The sequence below is a fragment of the Pipistrellus hanaki genome (assembly GCF_964339955.1).
Source record: "Pipistrellus hanaki genome assembly, chromosome: 11".
Taxonomy (NCBI): Eukaryota; Metazoa; Chordata; class Mammalia; order Chiroptera; family Vespertilionidae; genus Pipistrellus; species Pipistrellus hanaki.
In genome coordinates this window covers 17969719-17993271 of record NC_140513.1, presented here as the reverse complement: position 1 = coordinate 17993271, position 23553 = coordinate 17969719, and positions in this window count along the sequence as shown.

Here is a 23553-nt window from a genome sequence, read left to right as displayed (position 1 = left end):
AAACTTGATAGCTAAAGACAACAAACATTTACTATCTCACAGTTTATAAGGTTCAGGAATCCAGAGTAGCTTAGCTGAGTGTTTCTAGCTCAAGGTCTCTCATGTGCTTGCAATCAAGTTGTTCACTAAGGCTGTAGTTATCTGAAGGCTTGACTGGGGCTGGAGACACAGTTCCATATTTACTCACATGGTTATTGAAAGGGGTCTCAGTTCCTCCCCAGTGATTCTCACAGTATGGCTCTTGGTTTCCACCCAAGTCCAAGATCTGAGAGGGACAATTAGATACCACTCAAAATGGAAGCCACAGGGTCTCTTATGATCTAATTTGGAAATGACATACCACTGCTCCTGACATATTCTACTGGTCATAGAGATCAATGCTGGCACAGTGTGGGAGGGGAATATACAAAGATGGGAACAACAGAAGACAGGATCCTTGGGGGCCATATTGGAGATTGAATACAGAACCTCTCCTATACAGTTGTAGCAGAAGGTTTCATGTGCCTCATATATAGTTGCCTCTCAAAAAATATTAGTTCTATTTTGTGTATTAAAGGGAAGATACATAAGTCCTGGAACCTGGCTCCACCCCCACCCCATCCCCACAATCACAGAATATTATCTCCCATATTGCCCACAACTGGTCCATAGGAAACAATTTACAAATCCCTTGCTTCAGTAACCTGGGAAATCAGACTGATGCTAAAGCAAACTTGTTCTCCTGGCTCTTAGTACCTCACTCACTAGATTCTCCAGGCAGGAGGAACATACATTTCTGCATCAACCAAATGCTGAAAACACAATTCAAAGTTCTCCAAGTGGTCCTATGGAAACCACATCTTGAGTTTAAAAGAACTTAGCACTGGGCCGAAACCGGTTTGGCTCAGTGGATAGAGCATCAGCCTGCAGATTGAAAGGTCCCGGGTTCGATTCCTGTCAAGGGCATGTACCTTGGTTGCGGGCACATCCCCAGTAGGGGGTGTGCAAGAGGCAGCTGATCGATGATTCTCTCTCATTGATGTTTCTAACTCTCTATCCCTCTCTCTTCCTCTCTGTAAAAAATCAATAAAATATATTTTAAAAAAATAAAATAAAAAATAAAAGAACTTAGCACTGGAACAGTTCTTGCCAAAGAATTGTCTTAACAAAATCTACCCAGTCTTGCCCTGCTGGTGTGGCTCAGTGGTTGATTGTCAAACTATGAACCAGGAAGATGACAGTTTGATTCTAGTCAGGGCACTGGACTGTGGGCTCAGTCCCCAGTAGGAGCTATTCAAGAGGTAACCTATTGATAATTCTCTCTTATCATTGATATTTATATATCTCTCTCCCTTTCCCTTCTTCTCAGAAATCAATAAAAATATATATATTTTAAAAATCTACAGTCTTATTCAGAAGTGGGTGAGGGGATGGGATTGAGACAAATTGACAACTTGGGCTCTTAGTGTCAACCTCAAATGCATGTGTTATGTTTTTTCTCTATGCCTTAGTTTTATTATCTGTACAATATGGGTAACAGTAGATTTTTTTTATGGGAATTAAATAAGATTATGCCTAGAGAAAACCCAAAGTGGCAGCTGGTATTCTTATCTAAGTTTCTTGTGTAAATAGTGGATGTTATCTTTATATCTGAATGACCCAATAGGTTCCTCATGATTTTGAAATCAGAGTGTATAAACTTCCCTGAATCTGTGGTCGTAAGTATGCATGAGTATGAATCAGCTTGAAGAAAAATCTGAGATAATTTTTATCATTGTTTCCGTATAATTTTCTGACAAGTTGCAAAAGATTATCAATATTGCAAAATACAGTGATAACACTTCTACAGGAAGTGAGTAGGAAATGCTACTCCCTGACTCTCTGGTGTGAATTAATTTATCTCCCTGGCTGCTGGGAAGACTGATGATAAGGGCTTGGGTGACCCTTTCTTCCTTTTGAGACCAAAAGGCACAAATTCATCAAAATCCAGTTCAAATGTCTTCTCCTCAGTGAAAGCTGACCTTGACCAACCCCCACAAATAGAATTGTTCCCTTCTAGCCTCCACACTCCCATAGTGTTTTGTGCAGTTCCCTCTTCTTGTCCAGCTTCAGGGTGTCTGTTTCTGCGTGTCTATGTGGCCTCCTTTGCCCTTACTCTTAAGCAGGACTTTGAATCTGGGGATTACCCTTCATACCTCCAATTCATCCATACTCAATGACTGGCATGGCCACACACTCTGGTTTCCCCCCTCCCCATCCTGTAACTTTCAGACCCTCTATTTATTTGTGACACTTCAGGGTCTTCTTGTCCATAATAGAAATTTAGAAACTAAATAGAGGTGGAATTAGAAGCTAAAAGAGAATAGAAAAAGTAATCCTGTACCTGGAAATGAAAAGGGTGGGGAAGAGAGGAAAGCATAGTGTCTTAAGGCAGAAATATTTTCTGGGTGGAGACATGTGGGGTGGGAAAAAGTAGGTCTACAATTGTTAGCATAAAAAATAATACAATAATTAATAAACAGTAATACAAGGATAAACTCTTTGTTTCACGTACTCACAACTGCAAATCTAATTTTGCCCCACCCTGTACAAGTGTAAGTTTATTTATGGCATATAGAACAGCACTGGCAAAGCACATAGAGGCATTGAAAAGGTTGCCATGATGGGGACCATGAGGACTATTAATATGTGTGAGTGTAGGTCGGCAAGAATAATAGACGGTGACACTGGGAGGAAAGAATAAAGGTCAATAAATGCTAGCTTAAAGGGTTTGGGTTTTGTTATTTATGCATTGTGGAAACATCTAAAGTTGTCAAAAAGGGAAGAATAGGAGGACAAGGTAGGAGCAGCCATAAGGTTGGTTTGAAGGGAAGACCCAATGTCATCAGCCTGGAAGGGCCAGTCCTTCCATCTGTATCAGCACAGTGGATATCTCCCACCCCTTAACACCCAACCGCTAGAGCTGAGCAATGCTGCTAGAAATCAGAGAAAATGAGGAGGACTGTGTGCATGGAGTGTGCATGTGAGAGAGAAAGGTAGGTAATGGGGGTGCAGGGAAGAACGCATAGGATGCTGGATCCTCATGAATAGGGCAGAATGAATACAGCAGGTCTGTGGGCTATCGTCATAAAGAAGACAAGATGCCCAGGAGGATACTGTTGTAAGGCAAACGACAGAGGGGTCCAGGTGGAGAAGATGGGCAGGAGAGTTGGAAGCCAGGGAGATGCAGAAGATGTTATCCTGGACATATGACATGAATAGCAACTGTGTTTTATCAGTCTGCTTATTTGTTCTGATGTTAGCATTTCCCTGGGCCCTGTTCCTGCTGCTTTGCAGACAGGTGGGTAGTCATTGGCTGATGCACATCTCATTCTGGCCAGAATCCTTTGTTATTGACTCAAGACCACAGCTCCAGTCAGCATCCCCTGCCTTCTGATGGTTTGTTTGCTCAGCAGCCTTAACGGAGAAGTGATCCCTGGCTTCCTAAGTTTTCACTTCTTCCTCTGGACCTTCAACTGACAGTACAGAGTGGGGGACCCTGAGTATGGAGTTCAAGGACTGCTATTTTTTTTTTTTTTTTTTGGCTGATACTACATTTTGCTTCCAAGTTTGTAAAATATGTACAAACAAGACTTGATGTTAATAATTGTAAATTCATTCTCTGGTCTCCAGAGAAGAGGAGTTCCCAGAAAGCATTCATCAGTATGGAATCCTAATTGTGGCCCTAGGTCATCTGAGTTTGATAAATCAGGGTGGCTGAATGATGGCTGAAGAGAGTTTCTATTTTCAGGAGAACTGACAGGATTATGAGAAAAGCTCCTAATGACCGCTATCTCATGGCGGAATCTTAATTACCACAAAATTCATAGGAAGCACCTGATAGCTCTACAGATGAGTTGATTAGAAACCACATTTTTAAATCTCTACCGGATGAGTCAGTTATAGCATCTTTTTGGAGCCAAGTCTGTGTGTAAGGTCTTATGCATGCAGTAAATCTCAATGCTGAAGAAAACCAAAATTCTCACAAAATCTCCATTTTTAATGTCTAGCCTGAAAACAAAAATTGCCACTTTTTTATTTTCTTGATTAGGACTTTCCAGGCTAAGAATAGGTTGGCATTGAAATACAATTTTAGACAATATTTCTTTTTTTTTTTTTTTTCTACAGAGAAGAAAAAAGAGGGATAGAGAGCTAGAAATGTCAATGAGAGAGAGAGACATCGACCAGCTGCCTCTTGCACACCCCCTACTGGGGATGTGCCCGCAATCAATGTACATGCCCTTGACTGGAATCGAACTCGGGACCTTTCAGTCCGCAGACCGAAGCTCTATCCACTGAGCCAAACCAGTTTCAGCAACAATATTTCTTATCATTGATCAATCACTTGTGGTAGAGATCATGTAAGTCCCATCACATGATGATGCATTAGGTTTTACACCCCAAAAAACCCATCTTTTCATTCCCGTGTATATTTGCAACCAACAGCTACTGAGCCACTAGAACAGCTGTGTGCTGAATGCTGGAGCAGCAACAATGATGAGCAAAAACAAATACAGTATCTTGCCTACTTGAACTTACTATTCATTGGAGCAGATACATCCAATCCAAAAGCTACCCAAATAAATGTCAAGGAGCAGATGTTGGTGCAGGGAAACAGATGACAAGTGAAATTGATCTGTAGTACTCAGGGAAGTCTAGCTTTCTGAGAAAGTGATCACTGGGCTGAGATATGGAAGAATAATAGGGGGTGGCTTAGTAAAGGGAGGTCGGGGAGGGGGTGGGTGGCAGGAATGAAGGTGGGAATTGCATTCTGAGGAAGAGAGAAGAAGGCACAAAGGCATTGGGCCTGATAAAACAGGACGATGGTCAGCATGGAGAGTGTAAGATGTCTATATATAAATAAAACTGATTGTAACAACCACGTGTGTTATGCAGCCAGAGGAAAAATTTGGACAATAAAGGTTAAAAATTAAAAGGGGCTGAGGTAGTTCAAAAGAGTATTAAGATGTGGGCTGGGGTCTCGATTAAAGGAAACTGAGATGGGAGTAGATGACATCTAATTAATACTGGAGGCTCAGGGAAGACCTCACAGAGGAGGTATGTGTGAACTGAGAACTGAAACTCAGGCAGAGGGGAGTGACATCAAATGGCGCAGGTCAGGGTGGCTAGGATGAAGGTGCATGAGGGATCCTGCAGAATATGACGCGGCAAAAGTGACATATTTGTCACATAGGTGACATCACAAGGAATGCTACCAGCACATCCTAGGGTTTTTCCTTTTCTTGTCTTCTAACTAAGCAAATAGCAGGAGCCAGTCACAGAAAGCAAAGCATAAAATATGGGGAGGGGAATTTGAGGTAGTGGCAGGGATGAGGAAGGCAAGAAGTCTGAAAGAAGTAGTAGACCTTCAAAACTTGTGAGGCCCCTCCCCTTTCACTTCTTCCACAGGGATAAAACTGAGCACTATATATATATATATATATATATATATATATATATATATATATATATATATAATATTTATATAATAAATGTTATTATGATAATACTAACTCCCTGTTGGCTTAATGATGACAAGAATAATTTTAATCACCATCTGGGTATGTATGTGCTGTCCATGCAGAATATCAATGCACATCTTGCAATAAAGTTCTATGGCCCCTTCAGAACCTGTGTCTCAATTTATATGAAAAATTACTCACCACTTCCAGCCCCAAATAGAACAGCTCTCTGATTGTTCCCATCTCAGGGGAAAGTGAAATACAGTCAGCCTCGTGTTGTTTAATCTCCGGAAGCCAAAACTAAGAGAAAGGTCTTTGGTCAAAGGCTGAGTCATCTGAAACATGTTATCAGAGACATCTGAGCACCCTGCTTTGGCTGCAAGTTCCTTCAGACAGTTGGTCACGTACACCTCCAACAAAGAGAAGGAGGAACAACCCTCATCGCTTAGGTCAACAATTATAGAGCCTAAAAATAACATTGGTGAGCACTTCTTCTATCCCAGATACTTTGTCAAGAATTTTGTTAACTATTATTGTATTTTCCTCCACAAAATCTCTGTCCACTTTAAAGATGAGGTCATTGAGGCTCAGAGGGACAGACTGCCCAAGGCTACCCAGTACTCACTATGGAGCCAGAGTTCAAGCCCCGGGTCTGTGCTCCTCACTGTACCAAGCAGGTACTTCTCTCTGATTTCCTTCTCCTCGGTCCATCCCTCCAGCAGAGTAGTTCCTACATGGACCGCCATTATTTACTTAAAGCTTTGTCTACACCACTAATTTCTGAACTCTTTGTTTTGCTAATCTCTCTATGTACCAAACATTGCTTGGTTATCAGTAGGGGTTTGGTAAACATTTATATGGTAATGCATAAATGAAAGAATGAATGTGCAGAGGAATGATAAAACAAAAACAACTAAAGTGAATTAATAGTTTCTTCCTTAGATTCTTTCTTAAACTCTTTCCTAGATGTTTTCTAATTTGCTTTTCCCCAGATATACTGGAGTCGATGCATCATAATTCATACTGAACCTTTACAGAATGGAACTCTGGGCAGGTCCTTTAGGTTAGTGGTCGCCAACCTTTCGGACCTCACGGACCACCAGTTGGTGACCGCTGCTTTTGGTGCAAGTCTGACTTAGGCCAAACCCTGCTCAGAAATGCTTATCATGTAGGGAAGCCGGCAGAAACATAATCATCCAAATACAAACCTCTGTGTGTGCCAAACAGAGGTTTGCATGAAGCTTTCATTTGAGCAGAACTAGGTATTTGGAAATTTCACAAAGCAGTTGGTGCATGAGGTGGGCCTTAAAGAAGGAGTAGGGTTTTAGAAAACTGTGTTTCACCATCAGAAAATGTCTTTCTTTCTCCAGGGCTTGCCTTTTCCCCATGTGCTTTTTAACATTTCTCCTTGGACAGGGAAAGAGAGATTCCGTGACAGCAAGAACTGCCTGTGATGTAAGAAGCTAAGCTAGGATGACTCGGCTGGGAAGAGTCCACATCGAGGCCCTGTATTCTGGGGTAGAAGTAAACTGCCCACGGTGCCGGGACTGTCCCTAAGAACATCTTTGCATTCTTAAGAAATAGTCTACATTCCTTACGACAGTGCACTCAGCAACTTCCCATGCAGAGTACAGCTCTTCCTCCAGTTAACTGTGAATGGAAGTAATTTGTTTATGGTTCACAGCGATCCTATCAGGCAGGGAGGAGACAAGGAACCACATCTTATCCTCCAATCTGCCACTGCCTTTCTGCGGTATCCATTACTGTGTTATAACCATGGAAGCCAGACACTCAGAGCAAAACAGACATGTGGGCTTGCTACATGATCCTCTGGTTCCAAACTTCGGTCGCCATGTGTGGAGAAGGGGCCAAATGAGATAGTATCTGATTCAGACCCAACGGCATGACGGAACAGAGGCAAGCAAGGGCAGGGAGACTCAGAGAGCTCACATGCACTTGGCAGTGTGTCCATAACCCCAGAGCCAGGGGAGAAGCCTAAGGGTTGAGGTTTTGAGCCAAAAGGTGCTCATGACAGAAGGTGACATTGATTTCTCATCAGATCTCAACTGGCAAACTGCATTGGGGACCACAGTCTTTGGTCCCTTGGTACCTCATGAGCAAGGCGGACTTGGTTTCATCCCACATAGTGCCAGTCCATGTTCCAGTCCTGGTTCTCTCATCTAGAGAGGTACACCTTCCTCACTGTTCTCCTTGCCTCACCCACTAGCCTAGGAACTCCAAAGGGCAGGAAGTAGCTCTTACTCATCTCTGTAACCCTATCACCCATGGAAGTCCACACTGGTAAATGTGTGGTGAACAGATACAAACCTGTGTTTATCCATCTCAAATCCAATCAGCACATAACAGACACATCTACCCATGACTATTCCCTTGAAATCCATCACTCATTCTACAGCATATGCAACAGCACTATTCATCGAGTTTTCTGAGCTAATAAAAATCGCCTATACCTCAACTGTCAAATCTGGGAAGGAAGGTGGTGAGGGGGGAGGGTGAGAAGTGATCAACCAAAGAACTTGTTGTATGCATATATGCAAAACCCATAAACATAGACAATAGTGTGGTGAAGGCCTGGTGGTGGAGGGTAGAGTGGGCTAGAAGAGGTCAATAGGGGAAAAGGGAGATATATGTAATACTTTCAAAAATAAAGATTTAAAATTAAAATAAATAAATAAATAAATAAATAAATAAATGCAATGAATTTTTTTTTTTTTTAAAAGCTCTATAACTCCACTACCCAATATGGCAGCTACTAGCCACCTAAGCCTATTGAGTATTGAAATATAGTTAGTACAACTGAGGAACAGAATTTTTAATTTTAACTAGTTGACATGTAAAAGCTAAACGTGTCTAGTGCTAACATATTAGGCACTGTAAGCTTGTAGGATGGTGTCTCAGCCCCTCACCTGTCCCAGTTTATACACCTGTCTCATTTCTGCCAAGCATCTTATCTGATTTTCCCACAAATAAACTAAACACTTTATGCTCATCTCTATGCTTCTAACCAAGCACCCTCTTCCTCGTCATCTACTTAACACATTTCTATTCAAACTTTAAGATCTAAATGAAAAATCACATTTTCTGGGAAGCCTTTCTCAACTCTTCCCCACATAGCAAATTCCTCCCTCCCTGGTGCTCCCAAAGCTCACTGCCTCTGCCTCTATTACAGCACTGACCACATCGTCTTGTCTTTATTTGTTTATCTGGGCCTCTCACCCGCTAGCCTAGGAACTCCAAAGGGCAGGAAGTAGCTCTTACTCATCTCTGTAATCCTATCACTCAAGGAAGTCCACACTGGTAAATGTGTGGCGAACAGATGCAAACCTGCAGCATGAAGCCATCATTTAATCCATCAGTGTTTACCTCCAAGAGTGCCTTGAACTGACAGAGACACTGGTAAACTGTTGCCACATCAAAGCAGCTGAGGCCAACTCGAGATGTCAAGGACAGATTTGGACCCATGCAATGGCGCCTCCAAGTATACAGAGGGTCAACATGGAGTTGTCAAATACAATTTAAATCTGAAAATTCTTGGACGTGGGTGGATGGTGCTCCAGGCTGGGAGGTGAAGCCAGAAGATACTGGCAACTGTAGATGCCTAGGATAAAAAGCCAGAATTCTGAGGCCTCTGGGTGCTCAGGTATTTTGAATAATTAGAGGTGCCTTTACAGAAAGACAAATATTGCATGATCTCACTTATATGTTGAATATAACAAACAAAAGGAACCCTATTATTCTTTATTTGTTCAAGAGTGAGAGGAGGATCTGCTATAAAACATTACACCTATGGCACACTTCAAATATGTTAAGAACATCGATCTTAAATGCTCTTACCACCTACATAAAAACAGGACATAAGGACATTTTTGGAGGTGGTAAATTTGCTTAGTACCCTGACTGTGGATAATGCATATGTCCCAACTCAATAATATGTATACATTAAATGTGTGCATTCTGTTTATCAATAATATCTTGATAATGCTAAATATATATTCACCTCAAATAAAAGTGAAATTATACTAAGAAAAAGCATGGGAGCAAGGGAATTATTACATTTTCCTCTATAAAGAGAACTATTTGATGAGGCCCTACTATGTGCAATGTTTTATATGTTTTCTCATTTGACCTTTCTAAAAACACTGTGAGTTTATCTATCTTCTACAGAGCTCAGAAAAGAGAAATGATTTTGTAACATCTCCCATATAGTAAGTTAAGATGATTAAAAACCCTAACCTCTCTCTAAAAGACAATTCCCCAGCAGCTTTTTTTATATACAACTAGAGACATCACATGGAAATTTATCTCAATGGCATTCTAAGCCATCTAATGCCTGAAGAGGTTCTGTATTCTCCCAAAGTATCAAGGAAAATAAGAGTTGAAAAGGCCAACACAATCACCTCTTCTACTTCCCACATTTCACATTTGAGAAAACTGAGACCCAGGTAAGAGGCCACCACTAACCTAATGTCACGCAGGGTCAATGGCAGAGCAGGGCTGGGTCTTCCCAGCTTGTCCTCAGGTTCATTAAAAGGCTGAATGGCACTGGGTACCCTTCATGCTGCTCATCACTGTATAAGCCAGGCTAGGAAACACCAGCAAGTCCATGCCCTGCTGGCCTCAGGTTGCACTAGTAAGAACCTTCCAGAAAGCACTGTGGCAATCTGCATCAGAGGCCTTCAACTTGCTCAAAAGAATTGACGGAGTGACTGGTCTCGTTTTCTGGAAGTCTTTCTAAGGGAATGGTATGCAATGTGCACTTCCAGCTGCCTGATGACCCGGGATCAGAGCTGGCAGAGTTGGCTAAATGGTCTCAATCGCTGGCAGTGCCCTCGAGTTTGACAGCTGGTGTTTTCCTCTCCAATGCACTGAAAAATGTCTAACCACAAAACTGTGACTTGTGTTGGTGGGTCAAGATATCCTCTTCCTTGAAGCCTCATTTCCTTGGCCAAGCTTCTCAGACAAAGTGCATGGAAGTCATCCTAGGTCACTGAACAAGCCACGTGTGACTGCAATGCAGGCCGTCCGTAGGAGTAAAGGAAACCTACCTGCCCTGACTTCCTGGAGACGGTGACAGCAATACACTCGTGCTGCACTGAAGTCCCAGCCACTCTTGCGTGCTTCCTTCTGAGTGCCCATCTAAGCAGCGTCAAGGAAAACAGAAGGAGTATACGTTCTGGCTGAAGAGCACATTCTATTTTTCAAGAAAGGAAAAACCACAAAGTCTTTAAAAAGGCTTTTATGGACGAACTGTTTCTAAGCACAGCCACACTCCTGAAACACTCGATGCTCTTGAGATGCGGGATGCTGTTGGCGTCGATCCAAGCCTTCAGATGCTCTGAGGACTGGCCATTATCCTTGCCAGACTGCCTTGTCCATCTTTCCATCAGTTGCAAGACATTTAATAAAAACAGGCTGCGTTAATTCATGCTTGTTTTATGGACTGCTCCACAGGGCCTCAACTGGGTAAGCCCGCAAGACCCAGCCGTGCATGGCAAATGGCTAAGCAGATGGTTTCAGTTTAGATAGTGGCTGTCAATGGTTTGGTGCGAACAGCTCTTGCAAACCAGCATGAAGTGAACAGATTGCATGGTGGCTGAGAGAAGCATATGTAATTGGAAACAGTAGCCACTTACAATGGGGGCACATTTTCAATCTTGATGAGAATGGCTCCAGTTTGGAAAAAAAAAGAGTGCTGATTAACCAAATGTGTTTGGGGCTGTGATGAACTCAATATTAAGAAAGTTTGGGGAGTGTCTCAGGACAGTGCTGGGCGTGGCTGGTCCGCTGCAGGAATCAAAGCTGTCTGGGTCCCGGAACTAACCCTATTCCCTGGAGACCTGAAGCCCTGGTTGAAATAGGGAGCATGCTCAGAGGAGCCCAGGGTATGCTGGATGTTGCAGTAGCTGGAATTAGGGTGGTGGAGGAGGTCAGATAGCTCAGGCACACTGTCACACAGGCATGAAAGACTTTAACACGTAGAGACCCACGTGGGTTCTTTGGAAAAAGAGAGGCCGTGCAGGTGAATTTTGGAGACCCATGGACAAAAGGCATGCGAAAGTCTGCAGCAGACGGTATAGCTGTGGCTGTAGGCAAGGGCTCCGTCAAAGACTATGCATCTGGGGGGTGGGGAGGGAGAAACAGAATGGGCAAGACGGGGATGCTTCCCAGGATGACAGTAAACTGAAAGTATTCACTGAAACAGTTACAGGGGTGAATGGACCCAGGCAGTAACCGGATCATTATCTCAGAGCCAACGTGTTAGTGGAGAAAATACGGCCTCAAATTACATTTATTAACTCGAGGCCCCGGTGCTGAAAAGTGTGGATGATACAAGGATCAGGGAGATGTGGGCGATCCTCCTAGATCTTTTTGCCTGTGACTCCAGGTCTTCCTGGGTCATCAGCACCTCTCCAGAAAAGAGTCCGCTGATGAATCTGACTCGCAATGTCTCCTGCTGTTTAGAGCCCTGTGTAGCTTCTGTTCCTCGTGCCAGGTTGTAGTTTTTCATGTATTGGATGATGATTTGCTTAGCTCCCTTAATAGACTACCGTATTTTCCGGTGTATAAGACGACCCCCTAATTTTACAGTTAAAACATAGGTTTGGGCCTATATTCGCTGTATAAGACTACCCCCCACTTCCGAGGCAACACCTGTTCTTTTTTTAATAGACCGCCTCTCTGACTCGGGCCAATCCGAGCAGGCTTTTTACTAGAACACAGTGTAGCTTCGGGTACAGAACATGTACACTGTGTTCTAGTAAAAAGCCTGCTCGGATTGGCCAGAGTCAGAGAGGCGGTCTATTAAAAAAAGAACTGGTGTTGCCTCGGAAGTGGGGGGTAGTCTTATACAGCGAATATAGGCCCAAACCTATGTTTTAACTGTAAAATTAGGGGGTCGTCTTATACACCGGAAAATACGGTATATGTACCATGCCATTGAGGATCATCTTTTTTTCTCCAATATTTTGTGTCTCTCAAAGAGTAAGCACAGAAGAGTATTTGCTTTATTAATGCATGGATGAGTAAGACGGGGGAAATTATTTCTTTTCTCAACATTCTTAGAACCCAGGACATAGACAGAGTGATAACAGCAAGGCAGAAGAAAATACCAGGCTTGGTCCCCAAACCAGACCCTGGGAAGTCAAGAAAGGCTTCCTGGAAGAGGTGACCCTAGAGCCAAGATTTGATGCTTAAGGTGAATTTGGCCCAGCAAAGGTGGCAGGAAGAGCTGGGGAAACTTTCTGTTGCTCCTGAGAGCTGGGATGGAGCTGCTTTGATGCTCTCTGTCCAGTGCTCCCTGCTTCAGTATTGGGTGTCCCCTGGCCCCACTAAGGGTGGAAGGGCCATTCCAGCTTAGGCCGGTGTAGGACAGAACCAGACCTGTGGGAACAGTGGGGTCTTGGGGGAAGTCTTGGCCCTCTCTGTAGTAGTGACTGTAGAATTGGCAGAGTCTGAGGTCTGTCTGCCTAGGTGTCATGGAGGCTACAGAGAAGGACTGAGCCTGTTTGAATCCCAGAAATTCCCGCACTTTCCCACAGTGGCCTATCCTAGACCTGGCACCGTCTTCACTGGGTGAGAGGAAGGCTGGCTGCCCAGCCTGAGGCACCGTTGGCAAGGAGGACTGGGGCTGCAGGCTCTGCCCATAGGTAGCTGGCTCTCTCTGATACTAACTTGCTATCTCCTTGAGTCAATTTCCTCCTGCGATAACACTAGCCCCACACTAACAGCCCTTGTGAAGGACCCATTCTTTCCTCTGCCTGTTTCCACAGCCAGGATCAGCTCTTTTGGCAAAGCGTGGGGTGTTGACATGACAAAATCACCTACTGTGAGCCACACGTACACACGGGACTGAATTAAAGGAGGCTCGATGCCAAGTAGCCCAACACCCTCAGGGACAGATGAGAAAACTGAGGCCTAGAGCAAGGGAGGGGCTAACTCAAGGTCCCATGTAAAGTCACCAGCACTTTGAGACTCTCCCCAAAGGTGCTAAGTCACCAAAGGACACACTTGGTAGAAGGAACGAGCCAGCATTAGAAACCCATTTCAGAAAAGCAAGCTGTCAGGCCAGGTCTTTGGATAGTAGTCATGCTGTTGGACCTTAAATACACCTGAAATACCCAGCTGTGTGACTTGGGGCAAGTTGCTGTACCTCTCTGAACCTCTCATAGAGGGACGAAAGTGATCATACTTCCACACTCCATGCCCTGGAGAAGTTCACAGTTATTTGGAAAAACAGGTGCCCCAAATCAATCTCAGCATAAGATGAGTTCAACTTCATAAATGTGTACAAAGTTCACAATTAATCTAGGAGATGAGAGTTTCTGAGAGTAGCAGGGAGGGCTTCTTAGAGGAGGTAATGCTTTTTCAGGTTGTTGTGTGTGTGTGTGTGTGTGTGTGTGTGTGTGTGTGTGTGTGTGTGTTTTTAGCAGTTCATCATGTAGGATGAGCCCTAAAGACATGAGAAAGAGTGTACACCCAAAGGCATGTGGGAACTCCCCATTATGTGTCATTATTAGAGTATTAAAGTACTGGGGGGCTGGGGCATGAAGCCGAAGCAAGGGCCAGAGTCAAGTTCCTGAAGGGAAAGGAGAATGGGAAGCAGATCTGAGATGAAAGCAATCACTCTGGTTCATCAAGTGAACTACACCTCTCTGCAATTTGCCCTGAAAACTAAACTGAATGATTCATTTTCGATACATCTTCTGTCTTATTACATCTAAGTTGTCAGTTTAAATTGTATTGCTTTCATAGTTCAAATCTGGTAGCTTTAAAAGAGTGACAAGCAGAAGGAGTTATAACTCCTTTTATGTTTGCATCTATATAAAGAGCACTATGTCGCATTCCGTGACAACTCACATGGAGGTTGCTAGGGAGGATGGAATATTTGAAACTGAACTGGAGTCACGAAGGCCAGCCAGGTGGATGTGGCACTTGTGCAGGTGAGAAATAGTCCCTCTCTGGGACTTATATTATTCTAACTCATATTATTTAACTTGGATAAATAAGACCACTGCAGTTTCCTCTTGTATAAAATGGAGCTAATACAACAGCGCTACCTCATCAGATGACTATAAAGCTTCATACTAACCCAGATGAAATACTTAGCTCAGAATCTGGCTCAAATGTATGTTCAATGTCAATTTAAAAATTTCACAGTCAACAACACCAACAGTAGACAAGGTCTGGACCGAGGACAATGCAAACTAGAGCATCTTACCATGTGTGGACACGTGCTTGGTGCAGAGGGAGAGAAGGGAACTGGGGGAGGACGATCTTTACATGGAAGCCTCTGAGAGCTGCAGCGAGCAGCCACAGGGCCCTGTGGTCAGTTCCTTTGTGAATATTTCTCTGATGCTCAGCTCACCCTCAGGGATGAGAGGGCAGGAACCTGGCACAACCACAGGAAGGTGAGAAAGGATGCCTTCATATCTACTCCTGGCCTCACTTCAGAGCATCATTCCTTGAATTCTGGAGGGTTTAGTAGAATACTGGGCATGAAGGCGCCTTTGCCTCTACTGAAACATAAGATTCACTTAGCCATCCGTACACCATAAGCATCTATAGACGCAAGCAGTGGACCTTTTTTCATTGAATTCAAAATACCATGGCAGTTAACTGGTTAAAAGTGACCACTGGCCTTCTGTATGTTCACTTTGGAGAAGTATCTATTTAAGTCCTTTGCCAATTATTTTTTATTGGATTGTTTGTTTTCCTTTTGTTAAGTTGTATGAGTTCCTTATATATTTTGGAAATTAACCCTTTATCAGATGTATTATTGGCAAATAGTATGTTCTCCCATACAGTGGGCTCCCTATTCATTTTGTTGACAGTTTCTTTAGCTGTGCAGAAGCTTTTTATTTTGATGTAGACCCACTGATTTATTTTATCCTTGGTTTCCTTGCCTTAGGCGATATATCAGTAAATATATTGCTATAAGACATACAGAAGGCCAAGGAACATATGAAAAAATGCTCAAAGTCACTAATCATCTGAGAGATGCAAATTAAAATTATAATGAGGTATCACTTCACACCTACCAGAATGGCTACCATCAACAAAGCAACAAATGACAAGTGCTGCAAGAATGTGGAGAAAAGGGAACACTAGTATACTGCTAGTCAGAATGTAGATTGGTGGAGCCACTGTGGAAAACAATATGGAGTTTCCTCAAAAAATTAAAATGAAACTGCCATTTGACCATGTGATCTCACTTCTAGGAATATATCTTAGGAAACCTGAAATACCACTCAGAAAGAATGTATGCACCCTTATGTTCATAGTGGCACAATTTATAATAGCTAAGATCTGAGAACAGCCCAAGTACCCATCAATAGATGAGTGGATAAAAAAGCTATGGTACATTTATACCATGGAATACTATGCAGCTGTAAAAAAGAACCTCTTACCATTTGAGATAGCATGGAGGGCCTAGAGAGTATTATGCTAAGCAAAATAAGCCATTTAGAGAAAGATAAGTATCACATGATCTCACTCATATGTGGAATCTAGTGAACAAAATAAACTGATGAACAAAATAGATCCAGAGACATAGAAGCATGGAACAGACTGGAAGGAATCTCAGAAGGAAGATGGAAATGAGGGGACTGGGTGGGGAGTAATTAACCAGGAAACTTATATGCATACCAGAGGCCTGATACATGAAATTAGTGCAGGGGCTTGGCCCTCGCAGCCCTGGTTTCATCTGGAAGGTCGTCCGGAAGATGTTCCGACAGTCATTCTGCTGTTCGATATAATTAGCATATTAGCTCCTTATTGTATAAGATAGGATATACATAGCCCATGTAAAAGATAATAGTATGGTCAAGGCCTGAGAGGGGTGGGATAAAAGGGGTCAATGGGAGGGAAAAAGCAGATATCTGTAATACTTTCAACAATAAAGACAAATTAAAAATAAATAAAAGTGACCATTGCACAGGCACTGCTTTGGTCAAAGTAAGACATTCTAAATAACTAATCCTACAGTTTCCAGATATCCTGGGCCAGGGCTTGATGTTTTCCATCCATATCCAGTTCCTCACCCTCTGCTAACAGGAGATAAAGACTATTACAACATAAATAATTAATTTTTATTTATCCCTTAACAGTTAGAAAACAAATCAAGAAGTGCCTTCAGCCGAAACCGGTTTGTCTCAGTGGATAGAGTGTCGGCCTGCGGACTGAAAGGTCCCGGGTTCGATTCCGGTCAAGGGCATGTACCTTGGTTGCGGGCACATCTCCAGTAGGGGGTGTGCAAGAGGCAGCTGATCGATGTTTCTCTTTGATGTTTCTAACTCTCTATCCCTGTCTCTTCCTCTCTGTAAAAAATCAATAAAAAAAAAATTAAAAAAAAAAAAGATTTGCTTTCAATTCTACCCATTTTATGGTTCTGAACCCTCCATTTCTGTCATAAATTCTATTTCCTGTAACTACAATAGACTTGGAGAAACATCCTAGTTTCTCACCTACATGAAGAGGAAAAGTAAAATTGCTTGGATTTTATATTCCTTTGTATTGGAGCAACATTGTGCTCCCAAGTCAGTTTACACCCAGTTTCCAATGAAATGAAGTACAGAGTAGCCAGATTTCTGGAAATCAGAAAGACACCTGGCTTTCACTCATTCATTCTTATATCAAACAAGTATTTATTACCTTTGATGTTTTGACATACCCTTCGATCTGTGCGGGAGATTCAGCAATCAGCTCAACCAGAGTTTAGGACCTAGAGAACTGCTCTCCCATTAGGGCAGGCAAGGATTAATGAAATTCAACTAACATCAACCTGCATTAACATTGCAGTGGGATAAGTAAAAATACGTGAATCTCTAAGAGCGTATATCAGAGAAATCTGATCTTCTCTGAGGACTTGAATCACAGCTCTACCACTTTCTCATAACATGACCTATCCATGAACTTAAACTTCATGTGCCTCAGTTTCTTTATCTGTAATCCCTGTACTTAGGGCAAGACATCTGCAAATAACATAATAATAATGAACCTGATTGGCATGGCTCAGTAGTTGAGTATTGAGCCTATGAACCAGGAGGTTGCCATTCCATTCCCTGTCAGGGCATATGTTCAGGTTGCAGGTTCAATGTCCAGTAGGGGGCGTGCAGGAGTCAACCAATCAATGATTCTCTCTCATCATTGATGTTTCTATCTTTCTCTCCCTCTTCTTTCCTCTCTGAAATCAATAAAAATATATTTTTAAAATAAACAATAATGATAATTATGTCAAAAGTAACAATAGAAGGTGGAGGAAGAGGGAAAAAGAACATATTTATAATCTATGGGCTAGGTTCTTCCATGGATCACCTCATTCTGCCTTTATAACTAACAGGTTGGGTGTGCGCTATTCATATTTCTAAGTTGACACAATTGAGCTCAGAGACAGTAGCCTTCCTCCCAAGGTCTCTCAGCAAGAAGGTGTGAAGCTGGGCTGCAAACCCAGAGCCCACGGTGCTGTGCTGTACAAGGCTGACCACGAACACAAGGTGGCATGAAGCATACTTTTAGAAACTGAACTGTCATTGGATATTCTGCAGATCATACAAATGTAGGAGGCTAATCACCCAGTAATAAGGGCTAGAAAAGTTTGATGCTTTGGTGGACTGGGTGGGAAAGTGGGAGGAGCAGGGTGAAGTCCAGTCTGGGTTTCTCATCAGCAGGGGGCCCCTGGGAGCCCATACTCACTTTTATTAATTCTTTAAAAGGGGATTATCAAGGCCTGATGGTATAAGACAGAGAAATCCCGACTAATGCTGAGTAGAGCTATTTTTCTTAGCACCCTTAATAGAGTACTCTAAAATTCCTAGGAGGAATTGAAAACTGGAATCAGAACCCCATGGATCGAGATACTTGTGTTTAAATTGATAATATAGCAGCACACTTTTCTGCATTGCACTTGTGAATTCAAAAATCCTCAGTAGATCCTTCTTGTTGTCTGCCTAAAATCCCGCATAAATATGGGTGTGAGTTCATTCCAGATCAACAATTTCCTTTATAAACCAGTAACCTCAACAAGCTTTTTCTGCCTGTATGTCTCCCGTTCACCCAGAAACAAGGCTTTCCCGTTCAAGTTCTCCCTGAGTAACCCAGAACCAACCCACAGAACCAGGATCTCCTCATGTTATCTGTCAACCTTCTCACTGAGGTCAGTTCTGAGTTGTAGGTTAGAGCACTAAATTTCTCTGTGTGCTTGTAAATTTAAAAAAAAAATTGAATTATTTTGGAGGAGGAGGAATAGTTGAGTGTCTTACAAAGTCTTACCAAGTTCAGTATCTTCCAATCAAATTAGTGGAAACATGCCAGGAAATTTTGGAAAGTAAATATGATTTTTTTAGTAAAAAAAATATGTTGTTTTTTTTAGTAAAGAATAAAATTGTAATGTGAGATAATCAAAATCATTGCAGGTTTTACTTACCTATTTATCTATTGAATTCAGGAAAAGTTTGGCAAGCAATATAGTCTTAACCCAAATTGCTACTTCTCCTATTATCTTTGCATCATTCTGTATTCATCAAGTTTCTACTGTGTGCCAAGCACTGCTCTCGGCATATAGTATTCAAGCAGTGTCCAAATACTGACCCTGCATTATTATGCTCACAACATTGTGATGGAATAACTGACAACCAGATTATATCATAGAAAGCACCAGAATATAGCCATCCTTCAAAACGGCTCAGCTGCCACCATCTGCAGGAAGTTTTCTGTAGACGAAGTCATTTCTAATTGCATTTATTAGTGCACATGCCATACTACCTTGAAATTATTGGCTATATATCCATCTCTCTACTAAAGCAAGTTCTTCCATCAAGCAAGATTATGTCTTTTCATCTTTGTACAGAACAAAGGGACTGCAGATAGAAAGATGGAAAGAAAAGACTTTTTTTAAATGTTGTCTGCATGGTGAGTGTGTGTTAAGCATAAAAAGGAGCAAGAAGATCCACTGAGTATAGTGCATGGTAGGGATGCAGGAAACAAATATATGAGGGAAAATATAAATTTTGAATTTATACATTGAATATCAAAGCAAAGAGGCTATTGTCATGCTGTTGGCATTGGAATATGAAGAAAAACTATAAACACTGGCAATTTTAAATCAACCAAAAGGGAGATGGGAAAATTGAGAACAGGAAAATACATTTTAAGTTCAGCAGAGTACTTCAAAATAACTGCTTATTATTCTCACCAAAATTACTCAAAGTGTTTTTCTCCCTTTATTTGTATAGTAGCTACTTCATACATCAAACTTGAAGGCGATGGTATAGTGGGCAAAGATGATTAAAATAAGATAGTAAGAAATGCAGTGAGGCCCTAACTGATTTTGCTCAATGGATAGAGCATCAGCCTGCAGCCCAATTTGATTCTAGTTGAGGACATGTACCTTGGTTGTGGGCATATCCCTAGTAGGAGTGTGCAGGAGGCAGTTGATTGATGTTTCTCTCTCATCAATGTTTCCAGCTCTCTATCCTTCTCCCTTACTCTTTGTAAAAATCAATAAAATATATTTTAAAAAAAGAAATGCAGTAAGGACAAATGAGTAATTTTACTTTGAAAAGTAAATGTAGATAGAGGTCTAAAGATTATTGCACACATGCATTTTCCTCTACTTCTTTCTCAAAGATCCATTTGAACAATAGATTAGGGACTAAAAAAATAAAGACAGACACCCACAAGTCTAAAAAATATGGGAGAAAACAAAAACAATGTTTTGGAGGTTATAAAAGCAAATGGGACTTGAATGAGGAGATTCAGAAAAGCTGAAGTATAAGCCAACAATAGAGAAAGCTGCAGAGTCCTCAGGCTTGGTGGCATTAGGGACCTCAGTGAAAGGGGTTCAAAGCAGGAGGAATGGTGGAAATATATTAAAAAATTAGGGAGACCTGTCCCATCTTTCCCACTATCACATCCTGGCAGGTTATTGGAGGTTATTTTCTCTCTCAAGGGGGTAAAACAGCAGAACTCAAGTTCGGAGAACATGAACAGAGTTGAAAAATGGATGCCACACTGAAAAGGGGTTATTGAATAAAAGTGTATTTCCCCTCACACAGCCTCTAGGATGCAGAGATGTAGGCATATACTCTCTAGGCAGGAAGCTAGAGGGGACTTTCTGGACATTTTATTATTTTGATAGAAAGAACCCATAAATACTAACATGGGAGTATGAAATGGCCCAACCAGATGATCTTATCCTGAAGTTCATTAATATTCTATAAGAGATGAAAGAAGAATTTGTATCAATGGAACAAGAACCATGCATAAGAAGTTAGGACACAAACCACACAGGAAAAAACTTTAAGTGAATGCATAAATAAAACATTAAATGAGAGAGTTTTAAGAGAAATCTGAGGAAATCATTCAGAAGGAAAATATTAAAAAAGAGAGATGGGACTAGAAGAGGAAAGTATATGATTTATTCCAGAAGGTATAACATCTGAAAAAATGGACCTCAGAAAAAATACAAGACATAAAACAGAAGGTTAGTCATCATTCAAGAAATAACTCAAAAAATTCAGAATGAAACTTTCAGGTTGAATGGATGAAAATACACTCACATCAAAATGTGTCATCACACAATTTTAGACCACTGCGGACAAAGTGAATCTTTAAAGTCCTTTATAATATGGAGAGAAAAAAAGTTTTCATACAAAGAATCAGAAATAAGAAAGGTAACTTTTCCAAGTGTTGCCATAGGTTGGTAGATAATAGGAAGAAAGCAAAGGGAATTCCTGTTTGTTTGACCAGGAAGCTCCAGCATTGTCCCTCCAAGGAGATAAACACCCCTCCTTCCCCCATGTAGGGTGCAGCCTGCCCTGTGGTACAGAATTGCGCATATCCTTATCTCCCCCAGCCAGCCTGGGCGAGATAAGGATATGCGCAATAGCAGTCAAAATGGCACTGGGGGAGGTGCTTGACCATAGATTCCTGTCTGTCTAACCTGGGAAAGATCATTGGTCAGGAGGTGGACCCATCAGAAGCCCTCGAAAGCTTGGGAAGTTGTTTAGTTACTAAGAAAAAGCTCCTGATTATGAACCCAGGTGAACAAAGAAGCTCTATATCTTAGTGACATGCACTCATCCTGTTTTCCCATTCTCTCTCTAGCCTAGGAGAATGTCTAGCAGGTCTAGCGGTTATGGGGGCCCACAGACAACATGGGTACCAAAGGACAAAGCTTTAATATGAAGCAGAAACTCTGGACACTGGCCTTTGTTTTGGCCTTGATAAAGACAAGATTGGACTTTTCCGTTGCTGAACGTAGGGAGATGGGACATCAGAAACTCAGGAACAGCCTTGTCATACCACGATTTCCCAAGCATTGGTCTATAAAATGCTTTTCTTGTAATCCTGTGAAAAAGTCTGATTTCCACCGATTTTACCAAACAGCTAAAAGAAATTGAGCAATGTTATATCTAGACAAACTATCCATTAAGTGGGATAGTAAAATGAAGATATTTTCAAACTAAAAAGGTCTCAAAAATGATTGATTATACTGGAAAATGTATGTCACTGAGAGAGAAAACCAAAAGAGAAATGGAATACAGGGAACAGTGGATCCAACACAGGAGTAGGCAATGGGGAGTCCCCAAGATAATGGCAAAAGAGGCCCCAAAGTGTCAGCCATGCAAGAGGTTTAGAGAAAAAGTCTTTCAGAGGGCTTTGGAGTATTTATTCAAGATAAAAATCAATGTAAGCTAATGTGTTTGAATGTATTTAAGAGATCTGTCATAACGTGGGAAGAGTTTGGGGATAAAATTAGTAATATGCACTTGAAAAACTAATTTAAAAATTAAAAATTTTAAGAGAGCCAAAAGATTGTTCAAGAAAAGAAATCTTACAACATGGATCAACTTTGAATAGCATTTATATAATCATTTTAATGAAAATGCTAAAAATTGACTGAACCACAATTAAAGTATAGTTATCTTGGGCTAAAAAGGGAGGAACCAAAATGTGCCAGGATGAAGTGGGGCAGAGGGTAAAATGGAGCTAAATTTTCCTGTCCCATATTGGGAAGTTATAATCCCTAAACTAAAAATGAAGAAGTAGCATGATAAGCATGACATTTACTAGTGGATATGGAGGCTACTATGAAAACAATGAGCTGAAGACCAAGTGCACATATTTGCAACTTGAATTATTTGATCCTTGAAGCTACTCATGTGAATCACACTGACAAAATGTAAACTGTAGTTACTTTTAAAAAAACAAAACACACACCAATGTATGAAGGTATGGAAAAGGGTAAGATATTAACCTCTACCATGGGCTCTCACAGACATATTTTAATTTCTAAATATTCATATTCACCAATATTCTTACTCTTCCTTCAAGGATTGAAGGGAGCCCCTGGGACAATGTAACCATCTTTTATTTGTGTCTTAGAGGTTTATAAATCATTGCTTTGTGATTAAAATTGCTTTGAAAGCCTGAGCCCAGTGGCCATGTTGTCTGTTTGCCTTGGAGAATTAGGTTACACACGCTGAGCAAAGGCTGCGCCTCTCCATTCTGCATGTGTGTTTGCTCGGGCAGGTACCATTTTGCGGCAAAGCCGATAAGATCTGTTCCCAGGCCTGAAAGGGGTGACAAGTATATTATTTGAACATGTGGGGAAATTATTTAAATAAAAAATGTACAAGATTATCAACATCCCTATCACCCAGTTCAAACAGGAACCAAATAAATGTCACTGGGCCTTCATGGACTTTGCAGCCTAATCCTGACGTGTCCACGGAGGTCAGGCTGGGAGGATGGTGCAGGCAGCTAAGAATTAACTAAGGTGGATATGGGGGACATAAATACGCCACATGCCACTTTTTAGATGCTAAGTTTTAAACCAATGTTATCTTATTTAATCTCCAGGCCATCCTTATCAGGAACTTACTAATACCCTGAACTTTCAGATAAGAAAAGGGACACTTAGAGTGTAAGCACCTTGTCTAACTGGAAGAGCTGCAAATCTATTTCATGATAAAGCCCCATCTCCTAACATTTGTACAACTTAGGTGTGAACTTATACATTGTGTTAATACAGTAGAGAGTTTTTAATGTTTGT